At 35.7% G+C, this 24,899-nt stretch overlaps 22 non-coding genes across 22 annotated transcripts; 10 read left to right on the top strand and 12 right to left on the bottom strand.

Moving 5' to 3' along the window:
• The first annotated feature begins 651 nt into the window (after window positions 1-651).
• Window positions 652-725, top strand: Trnan-guu (transfer RNA asparagine (anticodon GUU)). Its single transcript has one exon. It is a non-coding gene; the product is annotated as a tRNA-Asn (tRNA).
• Window positions 726-1,896: 1,171 nt separating this feature from the next.
• Window positions 1,897-1,980, bottom strand: Trnal-cag (transfer RNA leucine (anticodon CAG)). The gene has a single exon. It is a non-coding gene; the product is annotated as a tRNA-Leu (tRNA).
• A 777-nt stretch (window positions 1,981-2,757) lies between these two features.
• On the top strand, window positions 2,758-2,831 carry Trnan-guu (transfer RNA asparagine (anticodon GUU)). Its single transcript has one exon. It is a non-coding gene; the product is annotated as a tRNA-Asn (tRNA).
• A 455-nt stretch (window positions 2,832-3,286) lies between these two features.
• Window positions 3,287-3,370, bottom strand: Trnal-cag (transfer RNA leucine (anticodon CAG)). Its single transcript has one exon. It is a non-coding gene; the product is annotated as a tRNA-Leu (tRNA).
• Window positions 3,371-4,677: 1,307 nt separating this feature from the next.
• Window positions 4,678-4,761, bottom strand: Trnal-cag (transfer RNA leucine (anticodon CAG)). The gene has a single exon. It is a non-coding gene; the product is annotated as a tRNA-Leu (tRNA).
• A 778-nt stretch (window positions 4,762-5,539) lies between these two features.
• Window positions 5,540-5,613, top strand: Trnan-guu (transfer RNA asparagine (anticodon GUU)). Its single transcript has one exon. It is a non-coding gene; the product is annotated as a tRNA-Asn (tRNA).
• A 455-nt stretch (window positions 5,614-6,068) lies between these two features.
• On the bottom strand, window positions 6,069-6,152 carry Trnal-cag (transfer RNA leucine (anticodon CAG)). The gene has a single exon. It is a non-coding gene; the product is annotated as a tRNA-Leu (tRNA).
• A 778-nt stretch (window positions 6,153-6,930) lies between these two features.
• Trnan-guu (transfer RNA asparagine (anticodon GUU)) lies at window positions 6,931-7,004 on the top strand. The gene has a single exon. It is a non-coding gene; the product is annotated as a tRNA-Asn (tRNA).
• Window positions 7,005-8,171: 1,167 nt separating this feature from the next.
• On the bottom strand, window positions 8,172-8,255 carry Trnal-cag (transfer RNA leucine (anticodon CAG)). Its single transcript has one exon. It is a non-coding gene; the product is annotated as a tRNA-Leu (tRNA).
• Window positions 8,256-9,031: 776 nt separating this feature from the next.
• Window positions 9,032-9,105, top strand: Trnan-guu (transfer RNA asparagine (anticodon GUU)). The gene has a single exon. It is a non-coding gene; the product is annotated as a tRNA-Asn (tRNA).
• Window positions 9,106-9,512: 407 nt separating this feature from the next.
• On the bottom strand, window positions 9,513-9,596 carry Trnal-cag (transfer RNA leucine (anticodon CAG)). Its single transcript has one exon. It is a non-coding gene; the product is annotated as a tRNA-Leu (tRNA).
• A 2,019-nt stretch (window positions 9,597-11,615) lies between these two features.
• Trnal-cag (transfer RNA leucine (anticodon CAG)) lies at window positions 11,616-11,699 on the bottom strand. The gene has a single exon. It is a non-coding gene; the product is annotated as a tRNA-Leu (tRNA).
• A 777-nt stretch (window positions 11,700-12,476) lies between these two features.
• Trnan-guu (transfer RNA asparagine (anticodon GUU)) lies at window positions 12,477-12,550 on the top strand. Its single transcript has one exon. It is a non-coding gene; the product is annotated as a tRNA-Asn (tRNA).
• A 1,178-nt stretch (window positions 12,551-13,728) lies between these two features.
• On the bottom strand, window positions 13,729-13,812 carry Trnal-cag (transfer RNA leucine (anticodon CAG)). Its single transcript has one exon. It is a non-coding gene; the product is annotated as a tRNA-Leu (tRNA).
• A 777-nt stretch (window positions 13,813-14,589) lies between these two features.
• On the top strand, window positions 14,590-14,663 carry Trnan-guu (transfer RNA asparagine (anticodon GUU)). The gene has a single exon. It is a non-coding gene; the product is annotated as a tRNA-Asn (tRNA).
• Window positions 14,664-15,118: 455 nt separating this feature from the next.
• Window positions 15,119-15,202, bottom strand: Trnal-cag (transfer RNA leucine (anticodon CAG)). The gene has a single exon. It is a non-coding gene; the product is annotated as a tRNA-Leu (tRNA).
• A 1,306-nt stretch (window positions 15,203-16,508) lies between these two features.
• Window positions 16,509-16,592, bottom strand: Trnal-cag (transfer RNA leucine (anticodon CAG)). The gene has a single exon. It is a non-coding gene; the product is annotated as a tRNA-Leu (tRNA).
• Window positions 16,593-17,370: 778 nt separating this feature from the next.
• Trnan-guu (transfer RNA asparagine (anticodon GUU)) lies at window positions 17,371-17,444 on the top strand. Its single transcript has one exon. It is a non-coding gene; the product is annotated as a tRNA-Asn (tRNA).
• A 455-nt stretch (window positions 17,445-17,899) lies between these two features.
• Window positions 17,900-17,983, bottom strand: Trnal-cag (transfer RNA leucine (anticodon CAG)). Its single transcript has one exon. It is a non-coding gene; the product is annotated as a tRNA-Leu (tRNA).
• Window positions 17,984-18,760: 777 nt separating this feature from the next.
• Window positions 18,761-18,834, top strand: Trnan-guu (transfer RNA asparagine (anticodon GUU)). Its single transcript has one exon. It is a non-coding gene; the product is annotated as a tRNA-Asn (tRNA).
• A 452-nt stretch (window positions 18,835-19,286) lies between these two features.
• Trnal-cag (transfer RNA leucine (anticodon CAG)) lies at window positions 19,287-19,370 on the bottom strand. Its single transcript has one exon. It is a non-coding gene; the product is annotated as a tRNA-Leu (tRNA).
• Window positions 19,371-20,147: 777 nt separating this feature from the next.
• Trnan-guu (transfer RNA asparagine (anticodon GUU)) lies at window positions 20,148-20,221 on the top strand. Its single transcript has one exon. It is a non-coding gene; the product is annotated as a tRNA-Asn (tRNA).
• Window positions 20,222-24,899: the final 4,678 nt, after the last annotated feature.

Here is a 24,899-nt window from a genome sequence, read left to right on the forward strand (position 1 = left end):
TTGTCGTGAACCAAAGTGCAATAACCAAGATTAGTGTCGTTTCCATTTCTTGTTTTTCTCTGAAAACCAAACTAAGGATAGACCATACTGGGATTCAGTGTTCTTAAGAAGTAGGTAGTTCCACTTTGAATGTAATTTGACTGATTTACATCAATATTGGGTCCTATTGTAGCATTTGGGAACATTGCTTCAATGTGTTTTATGGGAACGTCTACAGCTTAACAAACCCCAACTTTAAGAAGAGAATGATAGAATTAGGGTTTGTAAATATAAAAACATGCATTGTTATGTTTTTCTGATTTACTTCTACTCGATTCCTTGAAAAATTTCTAATATCGTTGTTTTTTCAAAGTGGTCGTAAACAAAGTGATACTAACATACATTTATCCAAACTTTTTGCGATTATTTATTTAAAAAAAATGAATATACTACTAAAAGAACTGGTTAACGATATCGACAAGTTTTGAAGACTAAACATAACTAAACAACACACAACCTGAACTCTGCTTTAATTACTACTCTTTGCTAAGCTGAAAGAAACCAAAACATGAAATGTGATGTTCGCCCTTCCTGTCAACGCTCACCTGCGATGTCCAAATGATCTAATTTTTTGATAGTAAAACTTTTTACTTGATGATTATTCTGACACCTGTCTCTGTGGCGCAATCGGTTAGCGCGTTCGGCTGTTAACCGAAAGGTTGGTGGTTCGAGTCCACCCAGGGACGATCTTTTTGAACGAAGACGGGCGCAAAGAACTGCGAACGCTATCGCCCGTTTCCCGCCTACATTTTTTATCCAAATATTTCGGAATTTCTGTCAGATATTCAGAAATTAAGTTTTCTACTAAAAAGTATAATCAAATCCTAATCAGTTTATAACATAATAAAATGTGTATTCAAATTATTTACTTTTAAACAAAAGTTTTGCTAACGCGGGGTCTAAAAAATTTCATTGAAATCGGTCTCTATGAGTGAGGAAAATTTTATTTAGCGGCCAATATGTGCATAAAAATTGAATAATAACATATTTACGATATATATTAAAATAAAATTTCATTTTAATTCATATCTGTTAATTAGTTTTCGAAAATTTACAAAGCAAAATTCTTTTTTTGGAATGTATTTTGGTCTGTAGACATACGTTCCCCCCCGTGAAACAACAAACTGTTTGGTAAAAATATACTAAATAACAATAATTAAAACCCCTAAAAAGGAATTTTTGTTTCACGGGGGGGGAGGGGGGGGGGAGATGTTTTAAAAAACATTTCCGTTTTCCGTTACTTTCTATTATGAAATGAGCTATTTTAACCCAAAATACAAAGTTATCTCTCTTTGTTTTACCAAATCATTTATATTTAATGAAAATATACACAAATCTTTACATTATTATAAAAAATTAATTTTAATTAGACATCTTTTAAAAAATGACTTTTAGTTAGGCGGCTAGACAATGCTATCGTTCGCAGTCCTTTAATTTGCAGCAGATGATTTCCCGTTGTGTATAACATCATCAAACCTTGCCGAATGTCATTTGCAAATAACCAGCGTATGAACAACAGACGGATTCACAAATGGTCAAGAGAAACATCCTCCTCTCACCGTTTGTCAAAATTTCATTATAACTTTGATTTTGTCGTTGCTGTTGTTGTACTTGTTTTCTTAAATTGACATGGATATTTGCAAATTTAGCAAATGAGCTGATGGTGTGCCAAAAGGTTTAACTTATCTGTTGTGTACATGTCGGAGAGTTGATAGACAGCATTATTCGTGAATTTGGACGTTGTATTATTTTACGAAACAGGTACAAGTCCATGCGTGATTTCGTTCGTGTTTTGATATTGGGGTTTGCCATGATTTGTTAACGTTTGAAAAATCGTTCAAAATGCATAAAAGTCATTGTCAGAAGTGGGATTCGAACCCACGCCTGGAGAACCAGACTGCGACCTGAACGCAGCGCCTTAGACCGCTCGGCCATCCTGACTTCATGCTGTTACATGTTTTAAAGGATTCAAGAAAGGAGTACGGCTCCGTTGGAAGATAATTAAGGCATCGTTAGGATGGACAAATTAGGAGAAGTTTTGGGAATATATCAGTAGGCAACGTGTGTTTGTCGTGAACCAAAGTGCAATAACCAAGATTAGTGTCGTTTCCATTTCTTGTTTTTCTCTGAAAACCAAACTAAGGATAGACCATACTGGGATTCAGTGTTCTTAAGAAGTAGGTAGTTCCACTTTGAATGTAATTTGACTGATTTACATCAATATTGGGTCCTATTGTAGCATTTGGGAACATTGCTTCAATGTGTTTTATGGGAACGTCTACAGCTTAACAAACCCCAACTTTAAGAAGAGAATGATAGAATTAGGGTTTGTTAATATAAAAACATGCATTGTTATGTTTTTCTGATTTACTTCTACTCGATTCCTTGAAAAATTTCTAATATCGTTGTTTTTTCAAAGTGGTCGTAAACAAAGTGATACTAACATACATTTATCCAAACTTTTTGCGATTATTTATTTAAAAAAAATGAATATACTACTAAAAGAACTGGTTAACGATATCGACAAGTTTTGAAGACTAAACATAACTAAACAACACACAACCTGAACTCTGCTTTAATTACTACTCTTTGCTAAGCTGAAAGAAACCAAAACATGAAATGTGATGTTCGCCCTTCCTGTCAACGCTCACCTGCGATGTCCAAATGATCTAATTTTTCGATAGAAAAACTTTTTACTTGATGATTATTCTGACACCTGTCTCTGTGGCGCAATCGGTTAGCGCGTTCGGCTGTTAACCGAAAGGTTGGTGGTTCGAGTCCACCCAGGGACGATCTTTTTGAACGAAGACGGGCGCAAATTTAATTTGCAGCAGATGATTTCCCGTTGTGTATAACATCATCAAACCATGCCGAATGTCATTTGCAAATAACTGGCGTATGAACAACAGACGGATTCACAAATGGTCAAGAGAAACATCCTCCTCTCACCGTTTGTCAAAATTTCATTATAACTTTGATTTTGTCGTTGCTGTTGTTGTACTTGTTTTCTTAAATTGACATGGATATTTGCAAATTTAGCAAATGAGCTGATGGTGTGCCAAAAGGTTTAACTTATCTGTTGTGTACATGTCGGAGAGTTGATAGACAGCATTATTCGTGAATTTGGACGTTGTATTATTTTACGAAACAGGTACAAGTCCATGCGTGATTTCGTTCGTGTTTTGATATTGGGGTTTGCCATGATTTGTTAACGTTTGAAAAATCGTTCAAAATGCATAAAAGTCATTGTCAGAAGTGGGATTCGAACCCACGCCTGGAGAACCAGACTGCGACCTGAACGCAGCGCCTTAGACCGCTCGGCCATCCTGACTTCATGCTGTTACATGTTTTAAAGGATTCAAGAAAGGAGTACGGCTCCGTTGGAAGATAATTAAGGCATCGTTAGGATGGACAAATTAGGAGAAGTTTTGGGAATATATCAGTAGGCAACGTGTGTTTGTCGTGAACCAAAGTGCAATAACCAAGATTAGTGTCGTTTCCATTTCTTGTTTTTCTCTGAAAACCAAACTAAGGATAGACCATACTGGGATTCAGTGTTCTTAAGAAGTAGGTAGTTCCACTTTGAATGTAATTTGACTGATTTACATCAATATTGGGTCCTATTGTAGCATTTGGGAACATTGCTTCAATGTGTTTTATGGGAACGTCTACAGCTTAACAAACCCCAACTTTAAGAAGAGAATGATAGAATTAGGGTTTGTAAAAATAAAAACATGGATTGTTATGATTTTCTGATTTACTTCTACTCGATTCCTTGAAAAATTTCTAATATCGTTGTTATTTCAAAGTGGTCGTAAACAAAGTGATACTTACATACATTTATCCAAACTTGTTGCGATTATTCATTTCAAAAAAATGAATATACTACTAATAGAACTGGTTAACGATATCGACATGTTTTGAAGACTAAACATAACTAAACAACACACAACCTGAACTCTGCTTTAATTACTACTCTTTGCTAAGCTGAAAGAAACCAAAACATGAAATGTGATGTTCGCCCTTCCTGTCAACGCTCACCTGCGATGTCCAAATGATCTAATTTTTCGATAGTAAAACTTTTTACTTGATGATTATTCTGAAACGTATCTCCGTGGCGCAATCGGTTAGCGCGTTCGGCTGTTAACCGAAAGTTTGGTGGTTCGAGTCCACCCAGGGACGATCTTTTTGAACGAAGACGGGCGCAAATTTAATTTGCAGCAGATGATTTCCCGTTGTGTATTACATCATCAAACCATGCCGAATGTCTTTTGCAAATAACTGGCGTATGAACAACAGATGGATTCACAAATGGTCAAGAGAAACATCCTCCTCTCACCTTTTTGCCAAAATTTCATTATAATTTTGATTTTGTCGTTGCTGTTGTTGTACTTGTTTTCTTAAATTGACATGGATATTTGCAAATTTAGCAAATGAGCTGATGGTGTGCCAAAAGGTTTAACTTATCTGTTGTGTACATGTCGGAGAGTTGATAGACAGCATTATTCGTGAATTTGGACGTTGTATTATTTTACGAAACAGGTACAAGTCCATGCATGATTTCGTTCGTGTTTTGATATTGGGGTTTGCCATGATTTGTTAACGTTTGAAAAATCGTTCAATATGCATAAAAGTCATTGTCAGAAGTGGGATTCGAACCCACGCCTGGAGAACCAGACTGCGACCTGAACGCAGCGCCTTAGACCGCTCGGCCATCCTGACTTCATGCATATTACATGTTTTAAAGGGTTCAAGAAAGGAGTACGGCTCCGTTGGAAGATAATTAAGGCATCGTTAGGATGGACAAATTAGGAGAAGTTTTGGGAATATATCAGTAGGCAACGTGTGTTTGCCGTGAACCAAAGTGCAATAACCAAGATTAGTGTCGTTTCCATTTCTTGTTTTTCTCTGAAAACCAAACTAAGGATAGACCATACTGAGATTCAGTGTTCTTAAGAAGTAGGTAGTTCCACTTTGAATGAAATTTGACTGATTTACATCAATAGTGGGTCCTATTGTAGCATTTGGGAACATTGCTTCAATGTGTTTTACGGGAACGTCTACAGCTTAACAAACCCATACTTTAAGAAGAGAATGATAGAATTAGGGTTTGTAAAAATAAAAACATGCATTGTTATGATTTTCTGATTTACTTCTACTCGATTCTTTGAAAAATTTCTAATATCGTTGTTATTTCAAAGTGGTCGTAAACAAAGTGATACTTACATACATTTATCCAAACTTGTTGCGATTATTCATTAAAAAAAAATGAATATACTACTAAAAGAACTGGTTAACGATATCGACATGTTTTGAAGACTAAACATAACTAAACAACACACAACCTGAACTCTGCTTTAATTACTACTCTTTGCTAAGCTGAAAGAAACCAAAACATGAAATGTGATGTTCGCCCTTCCTGTCAACGCTCACCTGCGATGTCCAAATGATCTAATTTTTCGATAGTAAAACTTTTTACTTGATGATTATTCTGACACCTGTCTCTGTGGCGCAATCGGTTAGCGCGTTCGGCTGTTAACCGAAAGGTTGGTGGTTCGAGTCCACCCAGGGACGATCTTTTTGAACGAAGACGGGCGCAAATTTAATTTGCAGCAGACGATTTCCCGTTGTGTACAACATCATCAAACCATGCCGAATATCATTTGCAAATAACTGGCGTATGAACAACAGACGGATTCACAAATGATCAAGAGAAACATCCTCCTTTGAACGTTTGTCAAAATTTCATTATAACTTTGATTTTGTCGTTGTTGTTGTTGTACTTGTTTTCTTAAATTGACATGGATATTTGCAAATTTAGCAAATGAGCTGATGGTGTGCCAAAAGGTTTAACTTATCTGTTGTGTACATGTCGGAGAGTTGATAGACAGCATTTTTCGTGAATTTGGACGTTGTATTATTTTACGAAACAGGTACAAGTCCATGCGTGATTTCGTTCGTGTTTTGATATTGGGGTTTGCCATGATTTGTTAACGTTTGAAAAATCGTTCAAAATGCATAAAAGTCATTGTCAGAAGTGGGATTCGAACCCACGCCTGGAGAACCAGACTGCGACCTGAACGCAGCGCCTTAGACCGCTCGGCCATCCTGACTTCATGCATATTACATGTTTTAAAGGGTTCAAGAACGGAGTACCGCTCCGTTGGAAGATAATTAAGGCATCGTTAGGATGGACAAATTAGGAGAAGTTTTGGGAATATATCAGTAGGCAACGTGTGTTTGCCGTGAACCAAAGTGCAATAACCAAGATTAGTGTCGTTTCCATTTCTTGTTTTTCTCTGAAAACCAAACTAAGGATAGACCATACTGAGATTCAGTGTTCTTAAGAAGTAGGTAGTTCCACTTTGAATGTAATTTGACTGATTTACATCAATATTGGGTCCTATTGTAGCATTTGGGAACATTGCTTCAATGTGTTTTATGGGAACGTCTACAGCTTAACAAACCCCAACTTTAAGAAGAGAATGATAGAATTAGGGTTTGTAAAAATAAAAACATGGATTGTTATGATTTTCTGATTTACTTCTACTCGATTCCTTGAAAAATTTCTAATATCGTTGTTATTTCAAAGTGGTCGTAAACAAAGTGATACTTACATACATTTATCCAAACTTTTTGCAATTATTTATTTAAAAAAAATGAATATACTACTAAAAGAACTGGTTAACGATATCGACAAGTTTTGAAGACTAAACATAACTAAACAACACACAACCTGAACTCTGCTTTAATTACTACTCTTTGCTAAGCTGAAAGAAACCAAAACATGAAATGTGATGTTCGCCCTTCCTGTCAACGCTCACCTGCGATGTCCAAATGATCTAATTTTTCGATAGTAAAACTTTTTACTTGATGATTATTCTGACACCTGTCTCTGTGGCGCAATCGGTTAGCGCGTTCGGCTGTTAACCGAAAGGTTGGTGGTTCGAGTCCACCCAGGGACGATCTTTTTGAACGAAGACGGGCGCAAAGAACTGCGAACGCTAACGCCCGTTTCCCGCCTACATTTTTTATCCAAATATTTCGGAATTTCTGTCAGATATTCAGAAATTAAGTTTTCTACTAAAAAGTATAATCAAATCCTAATCAATTTGTAACATAATAAAATGTGTATTCAAATTATTTACTTTTAAACAAAAGTTTTGCTAACGCGGGGTCTAAAAAATTTCATTGAAATCGGTCTCTATGAGTGAGGAAAATTTTATTTAGCGGCCAATATGTGCATAAAAATTGAATAATAACATATTTACGATATATATTAAAATAAAATTTCATTTTAATTCATATCTGTTAATTAGTTTTCGAAAATTTACAAAGCAAAATTCTTTTTTTGGAATGTATTTTGGTCTGTAGACATACGTTCCCCCCCCCGTGAAACAACAAACTCTTTGGTAAAAATATACTAAATAACAATAATTAAAACCCCTAAAAAGGAATTTTTGTTTCACGGGGGGGGGGGGGGAAGATGTTTTAAAAAACATTTCCGTTTTCCGTTACTTTCTATTATGAAATGAGCTATTTTAACCCAAAATACAGTTATCTCTCTTTGTTTTACCAAATCATTTATATTTAATGAAAATATACACAAATCTTTACATTATTATAAAAAATTAATTTTAATTAGACATCTTTTAAAAAATGACTTTTAGTTAGGCGGCTAGACAATGCTATCGTTCGCAGTCCTTTAATTTGCAGCAGATGATTTCCCGTTGTGTATAACATCATCAAACCATGCCGAATGTCATTTGCAAATAACTGGCGTATGAACAACAGACGGATTCACAAATGATCAAGAGAAACATCCTCCTTTCAACGTTTGTCAAAATTTCATTATAACTTTGATTTTGTCGTTGCTGTTGTTGTACTTGTTTTCTTAAATTGACATGGATATTTGCAAATTTAGCAAATGAGCTGATGGTGTGCCAAAAGGTTTAACTTATCTGTTGTGTACATGTCGGAGAGTTGATAGACAGCATTATTCGTGAATTTGGACGTTGTATTATTTTACGAAACAGGTACAAGTCCATGCGTGATTTCGTTCGTATTTTGATATTGGGGTTTGCCATGATTTGTTAACGTTTGAAAAATCGTTCAAAATGCATAAAAGTCATTGTCAGAAGTGGGATTCGAACCCACGCCTGGAGAACCAGACTGCGACCTGAACGCAGCGCCTTAGACCGCTCGGCCATCCTGACTTCATGCTGTTACATGTTTTAAAGGATTCAAGAAAGGAGTACGGCTCCGTTGGAAGATAATTAAGGCATCGTTAGGATGGACAAATTAGGAGAAGTTTTGGGAATATATCAGTAGGCAACGTGTGTTTGTCGTGAACCAAAGTGCAATAACCAAGATTAGTGTCGTTTCCATTTCTTGTTTTTCTCTGAAAACCAAACTAAGGATAGACCATACTGGGATTCAGTGTTCTTAAGAAGTAGGTAGTTCCACTTTGAATGTAATTTGACTGATTTACATCAATATTGGGTCCTATTGTAGCATTTGGGAACATTGCTTCAATGTGTTTTATGGGAACGTCTACAGCTTAACAAACCCCAACTTTAAGAAGAGAATGATAGAATTAGGGTTTGTAAATATAAAAACATGCATTGTTATGTTTTCTGATTTACTTCTACTCGATTCCTTGAAAAATTTCTAATATCGTTGTTTTTTCAAAGTGGTCGTAAACAAAGTGATACTAACATACATTTATCCAAACTTTTTGCGATTATTTATTTAAAAAAAATGAATATACTACTAAAAGAACTGGTTAACGATATCGACAAGTTTTGAAGACTAAACATAACTAAACAACACACAACCTGAACTCTGCTTTAATTACTACTCTTTGCTAAGCTGAAAGAAACCAAAACATGAAATGTGATGTTCGCCCTTCCTGTCAACGCTCACCTGCGATGTCCAAATGATCTAATTTTTTGATAGTAAAACTTTTTACTTGATGATTATTCTGACACCTGTCTCTGTGGCGCAATCGGTTAGCGCGTTCGGCTGTTAACCGAAAGGTTGGTGGTTCGAGTCCACCCAGGGACGATCTTTTTGAACGAAGACGGGCGCAAAGAACTGCGAACGCTAACGCCCGTTTCCCGCCTACATTTTTTATCCAAATATTTCGGAATTTCTGTCAGATATTCAGAAATTAAGTTTTCTACTAAAAAGTATAATCAAATCCTAATCAATTTATAACATAATAAAATGTGTATTCAAATTATTTACTTTTAAACAAAAGTTTTGCTAACGCGGGGTCTAAAAAATTTCATTGAAATCGGTCTCTATGAGTGAGGAAAATTTTATTTAGACAGCATTATTCGTGAATTTGGACGTTGTATTATTTTACGAAACAGGTACAAGTCCATGCGTGATTTCGTTCGTGTTTTGATATTGGGGTTTGCCATGATTTGTTAACGTTTGAAAAATCGTTCAAAATGCATAAAAGTCAATGTCAGAAGTGGGATTCGAACCCACGCCTGGAGAACCAGACTGCGACCTGAACGCAGCGCCTTAGACCGCTCGGCCATCCTGACTTCATGCTGTTACATGTTTTAAAGGGTTCAAGAAAGGAGTACGGCTCCGTTGGAAGATAATTAAGGCATCGTTAGGATGGACAAATTAGGAGAAGTTTTGGGAATATATCAGTAGGCAACGTGTGTTTGCCGTGAACCAAAGTGCAATAACCAAGATTAGTGTCGTTTCCATTTCTTGTTTTTCTTTGAAAACCAAACTAAGGATAGACCATACTGAGATTCAGTGTTCTTAAGAAGTAGGTAGTTCCACTTTGAATGTAATTTGACTGATTTACATCAATATTGGGTCCTATTGTAGCATTTGGGAACATTGCTTCAATGTGTTTTATGGGAACGTCTACAGCTTAACAAACCCCAACTTTAAGAAGAGAATGATAGAATTAGGGTTTGTAAAAGCATGCATTGTTATGATTTTCTGATTTACTTCTATTCGATTCCTTGAAAAATTTCTAATATCGTTGTTATTTCAAAAAGGTCGTAAACAAAGTGATACTTACATACATTTATCCAAACTTTTTGCGATTATTTATTAAAAAAAAATGAATATACTACTAATAGAACTGGTTAACGATATCGACATGTTTTGAAGACTAAACATAACTAAACAACACACAACCTAAACTCTGCTTTAATTACTACTCGTTGCTAAGCTGAAAGAAACCAAAACATGAAATGTGATGTTCGCCCTTCCTGTCAACGCTCACCTGCGATGTCCAAATGATCTAATTTTTTGATAGTAAAACTTTTTACTTGATGATTATTCTGACACCTGTCTGTGTGGCGCAATCGGTTAGCGCGTTCGGCTGTTAACTGAAAGGTTGGTGGTTCGAGTCCACCCAGGGACGATCTTTTTGAACGAAGACGGGCGCAAAGAACTGCGAACGCTAACGCCCGTTTCCCGCCTACATTTTTTATCCAAATATTTCGGAATTTCTGTCAGATATTCAGAAATTAAGTTTTCTACTAAAAAGTATAATCAAATCCTAATCAATTTATAACATAATAAAATGTGTATTCAAATTATTTACTTTTAAACAAAAGTTTTGCTAACGCGGGGTCTAAAAAATTTCATTGAAATCGGTCTCTATGAGTGAGGAAAATTTTATTTAGCGGCCAATATGTGCATAAAAATTGAATAATAACATATTTACGATATATATTAAAATAAAATTTCATTTTAATTCATATCTGTTAATTAGTTTTCGAAAATTTACAAAGCAAAATTCTTTTTTTGGAATGTATTTTGGTCTGTAGACATACGTTCCCCCCCCCCGTGAAACAACAAACTGTTTGGTAAAAATATACTAAATAACAATAATTAAAACCCCTAAAAAGGAATTTTTGTTTCACGGGGGGGGGGGGGGGGGGAAGATGTTTTAAAAAACATTTCCGTTTTCCGTTACTTTCTATTATGAAATGAGCTATTTTAACCCAAAATACAAAGTTATCTCTCTTTGTTTTACCAAATCATTTATATTTAATGAAAATATACACAAATCTTTACATTATTATAAAAAATTAATTTTAATTAGACATCTTTTAAAAAATGACTTTTAGTTAGGCGGCTAGACAATGCTATCGTTCGCAGTCCTTTAATTTGCAGCAGATGATTTCCCGTTGTGTATAACATCATCAAACCATGCCGAATGTCATTTGCAAATAACTGGCGTATGAACAACAGACGGATTCACAAATGATCAAGAGAAACATCCTCCTTTCAACGTTTGTCAAAATTTCATTATAACTTTGATTTTGTCGTTGCTGTTGTTGTACTTGTTTTCTTAAATTGACATGGATATTTGCAAATTTAGCAAATGAGCTGATGGTGTGCCAAAAGGTTTAACTTATCTGTTGTGTACATGTCGGAGAGTTGATAGACAGCATTATTCATGAATTTGGACGTTGTATTATTTTACGAAACAGGTACAAGTCCATGCGTGATTTCGTTCGTATTTTGATATTGGGGTTTGCCATGATTTGTTAACGTTTGAAAAATCGTTCAAAATGCATAAAAGTCATTGTCAGAAGTGGGATTCGAACCCACGCCTGGAGAACCAGACTGCGACCTGAACGCAGCGCCTTAGACCGCTCGGCCATCCTGACTTCATGCTGTTACATGTTTTAAAGGATTCAAGAAAGGAGTACGGCTCCGTTGGAAGATAATTAAGGCATCGTTAGGATGGACAAATTAGGAGAAGTTTTGGGAATATATCAGTAGGCAACGTGTGTTTGTCGTGAACCAAAGTGCAATAACCAAGATTAGTGTCGTTTCCATTTCTTGTTTTTCTCTGAAAACCAAACTAAGGATAGACCATACTGGGATTCAGTGTTCTTAAGAAGTAGGTAGTTCCACTTTGAATGTAATTTGACTGATTTACATCAATATTGGGTCCTATTGTAGCATTTGGGAACATTGCTTCAATGTGTTTTATGGGAACGTCTACAGCTTAACAAACCCCAACTTTAAGAAGAGAATGATAGAATTAGGGTTTGTAAATATAAAAGCATGCATTGTTATGTTTTTCTGATTTACTTCTACTCGATTCCTTGAAAAATTTCTAATATCGTTGTTTTTTCAAAGTGGTCGTAAACAAAGTGATACTAACATACATTTATCCAAACTTTTTGCGATTATTTATTTAAAAAAAATGAATATACTACTAAAAGAACTGGTTAACGATATCGACAAGTTTTGAAGACTAAACATAACTAAACAACACACAACCTGAACTCTGCTTTAATTACTACTCTTTGCTAAGCTGAAAGAAACCAAAACATGAAATGTGATGTTCGCCCTTCCTGTCAACGCTCACCTGCGATGTCCAAATGATCTAATTTTTTGATAGTAAAACTTTTTACTTGATGATTATTCTGACACCTGTCTCTGTGGCGCAATCGGTTAGCGCGTTCGGCTGTTAACCGAAAGGTTGGTGGTTCGAGTCCACCCAGGGACGATCTTTTTGAACGAAGACGGGCGCAAAGAACTGCGAACGCTATCGCCCGTTTCCCGCCTACATTTTTTATCCAAATATTTCGGAATTTCTGTCAGATATTCAGAAATTAAGTTTTCTACTAAAAAGTATAATCAAATCCTAATCAATTTATAACATAATAAAATGTGTATTCAAATTATTTACTTTTAAACAAAAGTTTTGCTAACGCGGGGTCTAAAAAATTTCATTGAAATCGGTCTCTATGAGTGAGGAAAATTTTATTTAGCGGCCAATATGTGCATAAAAATTGAATAATAACATATTTACGATATATATTAAAATAAAATTTCATTTTAATTCATATCTGTTAATTAGTTTTCGAAAATTTACAAAGCAAAATTCTTTTTTTGGAATGTATTTTGGTCTGTAGACATACGTTCCCCCCCGTGAAACAACAAACTGTTTGGTAAAAATATACTAAATAACAATAATTAAAACCCCTAAAAAGGAATTTTTGTTTCACGGGGGGGGGGGGGGAGGGGGGGGGGGAGATGTTTTAAAAAACATTTCCGTTTTCCGTTACTTTCTATTATGAAATGAGCTATTTTAACCCAAAATACAAAGTTATCTCTCTTTGTTTTACCAAATCATTTATATTTAATGAAAATATACACAAATCTTTACATTATTATAAAAAATTAATTTTAATTAGACATCTTTTAAAAAATGACTTTTAGTTAGGCGGCTAGACAATGCTATCGTTCGCAGTCCTTTAATTTGCAGCAGATGATTTCCCGTTGTGTATAACATCATCAAACCATGCCGAATGTCATTTGCAAATAACCGGCGTATGAACAACAGACGGATTCACAAATGGTCAAGAGAAACATCCTCCTCTCACCGTTTGTCAAAATTTCATTATAACTTTGATTTTGTCGTTGCTGTTGTTGTACTTGTTTTCTTAAATTGACATGGATATTTGCAAATTTAGCAAATGAGCTGATGGTGTGCCAAAAGGTTTAACTTATCTGTTGTGTACATGTCGGAGAGTTGATAGACAGCATTATTCGTGAATTTGGACGTTGTATTATTTTACGAAACAGGTACAAGTCCATGCGTGATTTCGTTCGTGTTTTGATATTGGGGTTTGCCATGATTTGTTAACGTTTGAAAAATCGTTCAAAATGCATAAAAGTCATTGTCAGAAGTGGGATTCGAACCCACGCCTGGAGAACCAGACTGCGACCTGAACGCAGCGCCTTAGACCGCTCGGCCATCCTGACTTCATGCTGTTACATGTTTTAAAGGATTCAAGAAAGGAGTACGGCTCCGTTGGAAGATAATTAAGGCATCGTTAGGATGGACAAATTAGGAGAAGTTTTGGGAATATATCAGTAGGCAACGTGTGTTTGTCGTGAACCAAAGTGCAATAACCAAGATTAGTGTCGTTTCCATTTCTTGTTTTTCTCTGAAAACCAAACTAAGGATAGACCATACTGGGATTCAGTGTTCTTAAGAAGTAGGTAGTTCCACTTTGAATGTAATTTGACTGATTTACATCAATATTGGGTCCTATTGTAGCATTTGGGAACATTGCTTCAATGTGTTTTATGGGAACGTCTACAGCTTAACAAACCCCAACTTTAAGAAGAGAATGATAGAATTAGGGTTTGTAAATATAAAAACATGCATTGTTATGTTTTTCTGATTTACTTCTACTCGATTCCTTGAAAAATTTCTAATATCGTTGTTTTTTCAAAGTGGTCGTAAACAAAGTGATACTAACATACATTTATCCAAACTTTTTGCGATTATTTATTTAAAAAAAATGAATATACTACTAAAAGAACTGGTTAACGATATCGACAAGTTTTGAAGACTAAACATAACTAAACAACACACAACCTGAACTCTGCTTTAATTACTACTCTTTGCTAAGCTGAAAGAAACCAAAACATGAAATGTGATGTTCGCCCTTCCTGTCAACGCTCACCTGCGATGTCCAAATGATCTAATTTTTCGATAGAAAAACTTTTTACTTGATGGTTATTCTGACACCTGTCTCTGTGGCGCAATCGGTTAGCGCGTTCGGCTGTTAACCGAAAGGTTGGTGGTTCGAGTCCACCCAGGGACGATCTTTTTGAACGAAGACGGGCGCAAATTTAATTTGCAGCAGATGATTTCCCGTTGTGTATAACATCATCAAACCATGCCGAATGTCATTTGCAAATAACTGGCGTATGAACAACAGACGGATTCACAAATGGTCAAGAGAAACATCCTCCTCTCACCGTTTGTCAAAATTTCATTATAACTTTGATTTTGTCGTTGCTGTTGTTGTACTTGTTTTCTTAAATTGACATGGATATTTGCAAATTTAGCAAATGAGCTGATGGTGTGCCAAAAGGTTTAACTTATCTGTTGTGTACATGTCGGAGAGTTGATAGACAGCATTATTCGTGAATTTGGACGTTGTATTATTTTACGAAACAGGTACAAGTCCATGCGTGATTTCGTTCGTGTTTTGATATTGGGGTTTGCCATGATTTGTTAACGTTTGAAAAATCGTTCAAAATGCATAAAAGTCATTGTCAGAAGTGGGATTCGAACCCACGCCTGGAGAACCAGACTGCGACCTGAACGCAGCGCCTTAGACCGCTCGGCCATCCTGACTTCATGCTGTTACATGTTTTAAAGGATTCAAGAAAGGAGTACGGCTCCGTTGGAAGATAATTAAGGCATCGTTAGGATGGACAAATTAGGAGAAGTTTTGGGAATATATCAGTAGGCAACGTGTGTTTGTCGTGAACCAAAGTGCAATAACCAAGATTAGTGTCGTTTCCATTTCTTGTTTTTCTCTGAAAACCAAACTAAGGATAGACCATACTGGGATTCAGTGTTCTTAAGAAGTAGGTAGTTCCACTTTGAATGTAATTTGACTGATTTACATCAATATTGGGTCCTATTGTAGCATTTGGGAACATTGCTTCAATGTGTTTTATGGGAACGTCTACAGCTTAACAAACCCCAACTTTAAGAAGAGAATGATAGAATTAGGGTTTGTAAAAATAAAAACATGGATTGTTATGATTTTCTGATTTACTTCTACTCGATTCCTTGAAAAATTTCTAATATCGTTGTTATTTCAAAGTGGTCGTAAACAAAGTGATACTTACATACATTTATCCAAACTTGTTGCGATTATTCATTTCAAAAAAATGAATATACTACTAATAGAACTGGTTAACGATATCGACATGTTTTGAAGACTAAACATAACTAAACAACACACAACCTGAACTCTGCTTTAATTACTACTCTTTGCTAAGCTGAAAGAAACCAAAACATGAAATGTGATGTTCGCCCTTCCTGTCAACGCTCACCTGCGATGTCCAAATGATCTAATTTTTCGATAGTAAAACTTTTTACTTGATGATTATTCTGAAACGTATCTCCGTGGCGCAATCGGTTAGCGCGTTCGGCTGTTAACCGAAAGTTTGGTGGTTCGAGTCCACCCAGGGACGATCTTTTTGAACGAAGACGGGCGCAAATTTAATTTGCAGCAGATGATTTCCCGTTGTGTATAACATCATCAAACCATGCCGAATATCATTTGCAAATAACTGGCGTATGAACAACAGACGGATTCACAAAAGATCAAGAGAAACATCCTCCTTTCAACGTTTGTCAAAATTTCATTATAACTTTGATTTTGTCGTTGCTGTTGTTGTACTTGTTTTCTTAAATTGACATGGATATTTGCAAATTTAGCAAATGAGCTGATGGTGTGCCAAAAGGTTTAACTTATCTGTTGTGTACATGTCGGAGAGTTGATAGACAGCATTTTTCGTGAATTTGGACGTTGTATTATTTTACGAAACAGGTACAAGTCCATGCGTGATTTCGTTCGTGTTTTGATATTGGGGTTTGCCATGATTTGTTAACGTTTGAAAAATCGTTCAAAATGCATAAAAGTCATTGTCAGAAGTGGGATTCGAACCCACGCCTGGAGAACCAGACTGCGACCTGAACGCAGCGCCTTAGACCGCTCGGCCATCCTGACTTCATGCGTATTACATGTTTTAAAGGGTTCAAGAACGGAGTACGGCTCTGTTGGAAGATAATTAAGGCATCGTTAGGATGGACAAATTAGGAGAAGTTTTGGGAATATATCAGTAGGCAACGTGTGTTTGCCGTGAACCAAAGTGCAATAACCAAGATTAGTGTCGTTTCCATTTCTTGTTTTTCTTTGAAAACCAAACTAAGGATAGACCATACTGAGATTCAGTGTTCTTAAGAAGTAGGTAGTTCCACTTTGAATGTAATTTGACTGATTTACATCAATATTGGGTCCTATTGTAGCATTTGGGAACATTGCTTCAATGTGTTTTATGGGAACGTCTACAGCTTAACAAACCCCAACTTTAAGAAGAGAATGATAGAATTAGTGTTTGTAAAAATAAAAACATGCATTGTTATGATTTTCTGATTTACTTCTATTCGATTCCTTGAAAAATTTCTAATATCGTTGTTATTTCAAAGTGGTCGTAAACAAAGTGATACTAACATACATTTATCCAAACTTTTTGCGATTATTTATTTAAAAAAAATGAATATACTACTAAAAGAACTGGTTAACGATATCGACAAGTTTTGAAGACTAAACATAACTAAACAACACACAACCTGAACTCTGCTTTAATTACTACTCTTTGCTAAGCTGAAAGAAACCAAAACATGAAATGTGATGTTCGCCCTTCCTGTCAACGCTCACCTCCGATGTCCAAATGATCTAATTTTTTGATAGTAAAACTTTTTACTTGATGATTATTCTGACACCTGTCTCTGTGGCGCAATCGGTTAGCGCGTTCGGCTGTTAACCGAAAGGTTGGTGGTTCGAGTCCACCCAGGGACGATCTTTTTGAACGAAGACGGGCGCAAATTTAATTTGCAGCAGATGATTTCCCGTTGTGTATAACATCATCAAACCATGCCGAATGTCATTTGCAAATAACTGGCGTATGAACAACAGACGGATTCACAAATGGTCAAGAGAAACATCCTCCTCTCACCGTTTGTCAAAATTTCATTATAACTTTGATTTTGTCGTTGCTGTTGTTGTACTTGTTTTCTTAAATTGACATGGATATTTGCAAATTTAGCAAATGAGCTGATGGTGTGCCAAAAGGTTTAACTTATCTGTTGTGTACATGTCGGAGAGTTGATAGACAGCATTATTCGTGAATTTGGACGTTGTATTATTTTACGAAACAGGTACAAGTCCATGCGTGATTTCGTTCGTGTTTTGATATTGGGGTTTGCCATGATTTGTTAACGTTTGAAAAATCGTTCAAAATGCATAAAAGTCATTGTCAGAAGTGGGATTCGAACCCACGCCTGGAGAACCAGACTGCGACCTGAACGCAGCGCCTTAGACCGCTCGGCCATCCTGACTTCATGCTGTTACATGTTTTAAAGGATTCAAGAAAGGAGTACGGCTCCGTTGGAAGATAATTAAGGCATCGTTAGGATGGACAAATTAGGAGAAGTTTTGGGAATATATCAGTAGGCAACGTGTGTTTGTCGTGAACCAAAGTGCAATAACCAAGATTAGTGTCGTTTCCATTTCTTGTTTTTCTCTGAAAACCAAACTAAGGATAGACCATACTGGGATTCAGTGTTCTTAAGAAGTAGGTAGTTCCACTTTGAATGTAATTTGACTGATTTACATCAATATTGGGTCCTATTGTAGCATTTGGGAACATTGCTTCAATGTGTTTTATGGGAACGTCTACAGCTTAACAAACCCCAACTTTAAGAAGAGAATGATAGAATTAGGGTTTGTAAATATAAAAACATGCATTGTTATGTTTTTCTGATTTACTTCTACTCGATTCCTTGAAAAATTTCTAATATCGTTGTTTTTTCAAAGTGGTCGTAAACAAAGTGATACTAACATACATTTATCCAAACTTTTTGCGATTATTTATTTAAAAAAAATGAATATACTACTAAAAGAACTGGTTAACGATATCGACAAGTTTTGAAGACTAAACATAACTAAACAACACACAACCTGAACTCTGCTTTAATTACTACTCTTTGCTAAGCTGAAAGAAACCAAAACATGAAATGTGATGTTCGCCCTTCCTGTCAACGCTCACCTGCGATGTCCAAATGATCTAATTTTTTGATAGTAAAACTTTTTACTTGATGATTATTCTGACACCTGTCTCTGTGGCGCAATCGGTTAGCGCGTTCGGCTGTTAACCGAAAGGTTGGTGGTTCGAGTCCACCCAGGGACGATCTTTTTGAACGAAGACGGGCGCAAATTTAATTTGCAGCAGATGATTTCCCGTTGTGTATAACATCATCAAACCATGCCGAATATCATTTGCAAATAACTGGCGTATGAACAACAGACGGATTCACAAATGGTCAAGAGAAACATCCGCCTCTCACCGTTTGTCAAAATTTCATTATAACTTTGATTTTGTCGTTGCTGTTGTACTTGTTTTCTTAAATTGACATGGATATTTGCAAATTTAGCAAATGAGCTGATGGTGTGCCAAAAGGTTTAACTTATCTGTTGTGTACATGTCGAAGAGTTGATAGACAGCATTATTCGTGAATTTGGACGTTGTATTATTTTACGAAACAGGTACAAGTCCATGCGTGATTTCGTTCGTGTTTTGATATTGGGGTTTGCCATGATTTGTTAACGTTTGAAAAATCGTTCAAAATGCATAAAAGTCATTGTCAGAAGTGGGATTCGAACCCACGCCTGGAGAACCAGACTGCGACCTGAACGCAGCGCCTTAGACCGCTCGGCCATCCTGACTTCATGCTGTTACATGTTTTAAAGGGTTCAAGAAAGGAGTACGGCTCCGTTGGAAGATAATTAAGGCATCGTTAGGATGGACAAATTAGGAGAAGTTTTGGGAATATATCAGTAGGCAACGTGTGTTTGCCGTGAACCAAAGTGCAATAACCAAGATTAGTGTCGTTTCCATTTCTTGTTTTTCTCTGAAAACCAAACTAAGGATAGACCATACTGAGATTCAGTGTTCTTAAGAAGTAGGTAGTTCCACTTTGAATGTAATTTGACTGATTTACATCAATATTGGGTCCTATTGTAGCATTTGGGAACATTGCTTCAATGTGTTTTATGGGAACGTCTACAGCTTAACAAACCCCAACTTTAAGAAGAGAATGATAGAATTAGGGTTTGTAAAAATAAAAACATGGATTGTTATGATTTTCTGATTTACTTCTACTCGATTCCTTGAAAAATTTCTAATATCGTTGTTATTTCAAAGTGGTCGTAAACAAAGTGATACTTACATACATTTATCCAAACTTGTTGCGATTATTCATTTCAAAAAAATGAATATACTACTAATAGAACTGGTTAACGATATCGACATGTTTTGAAGACTAAACATAACTAAACAACACACAACCAGAAATCTGCTTTAATTACTACTCTTTGCTAAGCTGAAAGAAACCAAAACATGAAATGTGATGTTCGCCCTTCCTGTCAACGCTCACCTGCGATGTCCAAATGATCTAATTTTTCGATAGTAAAACTTTTTACTTGATGATTATTCTGACACCTGTCTCTGTGGCGCAATCGGTTAGCGCGTTCGGCTGTTAACCGAAAGGTTGGTGGTTCGAGTCCACCCAGGGACGATCTTTTTGAACGAAGACGGGCGCAAATTTAATTTGCAGCAGATGATTTCCCGTTGTGTATAACATCATCAAACCATGCCGAATATCATTTGCAAATAACTGGCGTATGAACAACAGACGGATTCACAAATGATCAAGAGAAACATCCTCCTTTCAACGTTTGTCAAAATTTCATTATAACTTTGATTTTGTCGTTGCTGTTGTTGTACTTGTTTTCTTAAATTGACATGGATATTTGCAAATTTAGCAAATGAGCTGATGGTGTGCCAAAAGGTTTAACTTATCTGTTGTGTACATGTCGGAGAGTTGATAGACAGCATTATTCGTGAATTTGGACGTTGTATTATTTTACGAAACAGGTACAAGTCCATGCGTGATTTCGTTCGTGTTTTGATATTGGGGTTTGCCATGATTTGTTAAAGGGAAAGGTCAGGCAAAAATAAAGAAGAATTGAAATAATTATATTTACCATAAAAATGATGTCAACAATCATATTTCACTTAACATGATCCCAATTAAGCAATAATCACTGATTAAATATCAATGTTTGACAAAATCATGCGAGCTGCCATTTTGATGCTCTTCACTGTTTAGAGTTAAATATTGTGTGGCTTATCTTCGGGTTTTATCGCAGCATCCCGATAACTTCCAAATGCCCTGTGATGTCAGCATACCCCATTCAGAGTTCTTATCAGTTCACACATGTGGTCAGTGCCTCGGAAAGTTTAACAGTTATGTGTGTGTAAATATGCCTGCTTGTCAAGCCTTTAATTGCACAAATAAGCAAGGGGAATGCAAAAAAAGTTTTTTTGTGATACCAAACCCTGCCAAAGATGCTGCATCAAAACGAAGATGCAAACAATGGATTACTAATTTAAAGAATGGAAAGTTGTGTTTTGAAACTTATGTTTTCAATACTAAAAAGCTTGTCAGTGAAGATCATTTCACCCCAGATTGTTTTGAGAGAAATCATGTGGCAGAATCTCTTAATTTTTTTCCACGATGTAAAAAATTAAGACCTGATGCTGTGCCCACTCTAATTAATACAAGTAAAGGGAAAAAAGGTCAGGAATCTAAGAAAACTGCAAGAAGTAACTACCTTAAATTACAACAGAAAAGAGAAAGGACTAAGGTAAGAAAATCAAAATCCAATACCAAGTAATTTTTTGTTGTAAAACCTGATTCTTTGATTAATCAATTGAATTTACATTATTTCAGTTAAAAGAAAATTTACTTGCTCTTAAAAGAGGAATTAGCAAGCCTCACACATCATCTGCTACGTCAAACGATGATCAAGAAAACATGCCTGGATCTAACCTGTTTGAATTCAATAACCAGGTAAACATACTGTCTTTAGTAATTTAGCATTCAATTGAAGTAAATAAAGTTCATTACATCTTTTTATGGGTTTATATATGTATTACAAAGCCTCCTTCAACGATGCAAATTGGCGTATTTAACATTTTAGGAGGAAGAAAACCCTTGCCTTCAGACTATTCCAACTTCATCAATTACCAGTGAGCCGTTGGAGTGTGAAAATATTCTTCCGTACAGAATGTGTGGACATCCTTGTAACATATGTCTACAAAGTGAATATCTCAAGCCCTCACAATTTGCTTCTGATCATAGTTACTGTACAAACACTAGAACAATTGGAACAATGACAGAAGTTACAGACAACAGTACAGGAAGTTTTAATGGTAAAATTTTAACTTCTACTCCGATCAAAAAGATCTCCCCTTATCTTGATGAAGAAGAAAAAGTACCGGTAAGTTTATTTATGGATGACTCTGTCACAGGATCGAACTTTGATGACAGTCATGACAGCAGAGATCCTACTTTTGTTATTGATGAGGATGAAAGTTTTGATGCAGAAAATGTTGATGATCACAATGATGATAATTGTGATGAATCATCATCATTCATACAAACCAAAAATTTTATTGTGTTTGAAAATTGTTTGGATGATATTCTGAATTGTTTGATATGCAATATTTGTAAATGTCATGTAGACCCTTCAGATACCATCAAAGAATACTGTGGTTCAATGTTGAAAGTGTCAGTATTTTGCACTGGCGGTCATTTAGTCAAAAAATGGTTATCTCAGCCACTGTTAGGGAAAATGCCCGTAGCCAACTTGCTTGTATGTGCAGCAACCCTTTTTGCAGGTCAAACATATGCACATATCTCTCAGTTTGCAAAATTTATGAATCTTCAATTTGTAAGCAAAACAACATTTCAAACTGTACAACGAGAAATTGTAATGCCAGTGGTTGATCATTCTTGGACTGTTATGCAAGACCACATTTTCAAGAAAATTAAAGATTCCAACCGTTTTCTAAGGTTGGCTGGTGATGGTAGATGTGACTCTCCTGGCTTCAATGCAAAATATTGTACATACTCCTTATTAGATATGGAAACACAAGAAATTGTGGCTTTTGTTAATATCAAAGTTACTGAAACAGGAAGTTCAAGCAAAATGGAAGTTGAGGGATTTAGAAGATGCATGACATATTTGATTGAAAAGGGCTTTAAAATAGAATTATTAGCAATTGATAGGCATGTTCAGATTAGAAGTCTTGTAACAAAAGAATTTCCCAAAATTGATCATCAGTTTGATGTTTGGCATCTTGCAAAATCAATAAGAAAAAAACTGTTGCAAAAATCTAAAACAAAAGGATGTGAAGAACTGTCTTCTTGGATAAGAGCGATATGCAATCATTTATGGTGGTGTTCAGCTAATTGTCAGGGTGACAAACAATGGTTAAAGGAGAGCTGGGTCTCCATTGTGCATCATGTTGTTAATGAACACAGTTTTGAGGGTGATACTGTTACAAGTTGTTCTCATGAAAATATTAGTCCTGAAGACTCAAGGAAAAAAAAGTGGCTTAAAAAGGGTTCTAAAGTTCACAATGCATTGAAAGAGGTTGTACATGACAAAAGGTTGCTAAAAGATATTGCTCATCTCAGTGAATTCTGCCACACTGGCAATCTTGAAGTCTACCATAGCCTTCTTACAAAATATGTTCCAAAAAGGCAGGACTTTGACTACGACCAAATGAACTGTAGAACAGCAATTGCAGTCATTGATCATAATATGTCTCAAAACAGAGGTCAGAAGGTAGATGAACATGGAATTGGTGTCTACAAAACAGCATATTCTAAAGTAGTGTCAAACTGGGTTGCAAAACCTGTGTATAATCCCAAATTATATAAATGGGTACCTGTTTTGATGAAGTTATGTATTATGCAGAAGCAAACAATGGAAATTCCTGTTATGCAAGTATCAGCAAGGTCAAAGGGGAATATTGCCCCAGTACAACCTCAAAATAGAGCTGACCTTGTATCCAAACTTGTGTCAAGGTTTAAGGTAGTTTATGACCATGCATCATAGGGGTCAGGCACTGAATTATAGATCTGAACACGTAATTGATGCAATGTAATTCATGCACTGTATGTGCATGTTGTATTTATTATTGGAATACATTGGTGATTATATTTTTCTTTTGCCTTCAAAGTATAATTATGATACATGTTTGTTCCATCTTTTAAATTATTTTAAGAATTACAAAGGTCTTGCATGCTTTCAAAAGCTGTCTTAAAACCAATATACTGTCCATTTTGCCCTGGAAAATGTTCTCTAACACAACTTGGAATTGTCACTCTTTTTCCTTTTCCTAACTTTTCACCTCTGAACATCCAACAAACAAATTGACGGTATGCTACCAGTCTGGATTGTCTGAAATATTAAATTGTACATTGGTGCTAATCAAATTGTAAAACATGTCTGTCATAATGAGTTTTAATTTTATGTACTTTTTATTTGGACCAGAGAGTATGTGCTCCTTTACAGAGTGTATATTTTTAATGCATGCATATATATTTTTCTTCTGATTGATATTTTTATATTTGTTCAGATTATTCTTACTGAAAGAATTTTAATAAATCTAAATGTTTGACAAACTGTTTTGTAAATTATTTATAATTATAGATAAATCAATCAATCTTACTTGTTGGATAAGTGTTCTGGTGCACGACCTTGTTGTTTTTTAAACATCATGAACTGAATAAAAGCAATGGACAGAACATCTGGATTTAGAATTAGCAGATCGAACTGGCCATGGTCAGTTATGCAACCTAGATCTCCCATATTCCCGACTGTATAATCACACTGTTTGCAACACATGCATTCCTCCACAGTGGGCATGACCTCGCATTTTCCACAGGAACACCATTCCTCTAATGTGGGTATAATTGGACTTGATGGATTATTTTCAGCAGCAAGATTTTCAAGTTCTTCTTCTGTATATTCAGGTTCAAATGCATATGGCTCTATCCCAAATACATTTTCTTGCGCCATTCTTCCAGAATTTTGTTATACAATGTGTGGGTCAAGTTATCGAAGTGGTATGCTGACGTCACAGAGATGCTATCATGGCAGCCTCCATGCCCGTGCGGGAGATTTAACACTCACCAGATAATTAAACCAAGTTTTATGGCTTTATATGAGATAATTAGATAAGGTATTTATGTTCTAATTCGAACTATCTCAAACGAACATAAAATATTTACAACCTTATTCAATCATAACAACACTGATTATGGGTAAGTGCTCCAAGACTAGCGCATTTATTCAATAAAATACATAGATACCGCGTTAATATATGTCGAATTCTTG

Source organism: Magallana gigas, chromosome 3 (genome assembly GCF_963853765.1).
Source record: "Magallana gigas chromosome 3, xbMagGiga1.1, whole genome shotgun sequence".
NCBI classification, from domain to species: domain Eukaryota; kingdom Metazoa; phylum Mollusca; class Bivalvia; order Ostreida; family Ostreidae; genus Magallana; species Magallana gigas.